This window comes from Montipora foliosa, chromosome 3 (assembly GCF_036669935.1).
Source record: "Montipora foliosa isolate CH-2021 chromosome 3, ASM3666993v2, whole genome shotgun sequence".
Lineage (NCBI taxonomy): Eukaryota > Metazoa > Cnidaria > Anthozoa > Scleractinia > Acroporidae > Montipora > Montipora foliosa.
The window spans coordinates 32,313,393-32,315,892 of NC_090871.1; the positions used below are offsets into that span (position 1 = coordinate 32,313,393).

At 36.7% G+C, this 2,500-nt stretch overlaps 1 protein-coding gene across 1 annotated transcript in view; it reads right to left on the reverse strand.

The window, feature by feature from the left end:
- LOC137994747 (secreted acidic protein 1A-like) overlaps positions 1 to 99 on the reverse strand; it is a 3,114-nt gene extending 3,015 nt beyond the window's left edge. Inside the window, exon 1 of the mRNA XM_068840351.1 lies at positions 1 to 99. This exon is cut by the window's left edge and continues 107 nt beyond it. The gene's annotated coding sequence lies outside the window, so the exon portion shown is untranslated.
- Between the last annotated feature and the right edge of the window lie 2,401 nt (positions 100 to 2,500).

A 2,500-nucleotide genomic window follows, 5' to 3' on the forward strand; every position in this document is an offset into this window, starting at 1 on the left:
CAGTAGCTAGTTTTTCAGCGATGCTGAGGCTTGAAGTGACAATTCCTGTAGGTTTCTTCTGCAATTTATAGGTTTTGAAATAATAGAGTCATTCATGATCATAACCTCAATGATATCCTCTGAATATCGCGCTTTTGCGTAGTGTAAATTGTTAAGGAAACGCAACAATAGAGAAACTCGAGTGAGGCCGAAATCAGCAGTATCACTTATCGCCCGCAAAAGAGTGCTATTTTTGATACCCTGGTTCTTTCCCAAGAGTTAGGGGTTTTATTTGGCGTTCTTGTGGAAACGTTTTACATTTTATCAAGTTAGCAATTGTCATTGCACTTTCTTGTTGTCAGCCCATTTATTTGCAGCACATCTCCACTTTACCGTTTCAAAGCAAAATGCAAACCATAGTATTGGACCCACTCTCTGGGCTAAAAATGGAAACTCTAAAATCTAAAATAATTTCTCTCTCTTTATGTACTTCAGGGATGTTTTCCCTTAGTAATATTATAGAATTTTTTTAATGGTTACCTGGGTAATTTTAAAACAAATCCGTGTAAATTCTAAAAATACACGCCCTTGAGGTTACGCTTATGTTTAAACGTTTATTCCTTTAAGGTGGCGCTCTTAAGTTGCTTTGCACTTAGAGGGAGTAAACATAATTAAATAAAGTTTAAAGTAACAGTTAAACGTATATAGAATATGGCTATATTTTCCTTAATTTTGAAGTGATTAATAACTCTTACACTACACGATAAAAATGTTTTATTAAAACAATACTATCTACATTATTTTTTTGGTAAATTTGCTGTTATTGAGGCCACTTTAAAATTAAATTGATGCTGAAATGATTTCGTCAAGTTTTAGGGGCGTATATTCCTATATTCGGCTTCGAACAATTACAAATGCTTTCTTTACGGAAGCTGAAGTCTGGCTTTGCCTCAGTAATTTAAAAAAGTTGCTAGTCACCCACCCGTCTTTCAGCGACTCTTGAAATTGTATGAGAGGAAAAGCAAAAAAATTCACATAAGGCACTTGAGCTTATCTCACTCATAGCAGTTCACCGCTAAGCAAGCGAGCATAAAAGTGTTACTTGTTGAAAATATCTTTTTTTTTTGTATCGTGGGCTTCCAAGTTACAGTATTACTGACGTAAAGAATGCCATTCTTCTCAAGACTTACCAAACTAAGAGTATACAATATTTTCCAAAGGCGGATCGAGAACCTCATTACGTACACAGTGAACAAGCCAGACACTCAGTCCTGATTGTCCCATATCGCGTGTCATGTTGTGAAATCACCATTTCCACCCACCTTTCTAAAAAATATTATGTTGCTAACTGAGAGGAATTTAAATATTACCGCCTATTGCAGGCTGTAAAATAAGTCATATAAGGCAAACGAACGATTACGACTTGTTTTAAGCAATATATTACTGTATTTTTTTTTTAACAAAGACCAAAAAAACAGCAAACCCCTCCATATATATCCAGGAAGATTTTTTCTTTCCATGAAAGTCTAGAATTAGATCTTGCTAAAATCGTTTGAGTTTTGACCTGTAATAAATATATATGTGACCGTCCTGATACTATATTAATTACTAATTGCAGGAGTACCCTTCTGAAATTACCAGGTCATCCTATGGTGTCTTTGCAGCTTATTACCAAACACGAGTTTTGTAGTAGGAAACCACGTATCCAGAACTTGTAAGGAAAAAAAAGTTACTCCTTGTGATTTGCCAAGCGGGCTAAACAACAATACTGTAACAGTGGAAACGAGTACGTTTTAACAATAAATTATTGTTTTCTACTGGTTCCGTTCTATGAAACTGCAGCACAATAGCTGTTATTTTGCGTTGTTGCGGGCTGTTCAGCATTAGAAGTAAAGAATACCACGTACTTATAATCTTAGATGATCTTTTCGTAACTGTTATTGTCACCCTTGCTTAATGAATTTAATATCTAGGACAGCGACGTCGGCGAACTTTGCGCGATGCGCCTTCCTCGATCATTCAACGCGCTGACATCGTACAATGTAGGCGACGTGTCCGAAGATAATTAGTACGAGAGGTTTGTGAGTAAAATTAGAGAAATGAAACGTTAACAATTCTATGCTCTCTTTATATTGAAAACCTCGAATTTGGCCATCTTACGTCGTCGTCACAGTATGCGTAATAACGTTTTGTGGCATTGCCGTTACCATAGCCATTTTTTTAACACCCTTTACTCCTTAGCGGCAAGAAAACATGGCAGTGGATGCGAAAGGGAGACCTCAAGGGATGTACAGAAGCATTGATTTGTAGCACACAAAGTTATAACTTTGCTCTATCATAAGTCTTTCGCGATTATTCCATCTCGTTCATGTCCTACAACGTGGGCGAAGTATTCTAAAACCAAATCGTTACGAGCAGTTTCAAAGTGAAAATAGAGAATACTAGATTCTCTATTGCATGGGAATTATGTAAGAGACATGATGGGAGTGGAATGGGAGAGAACATGGCAGTGGATGCGGAA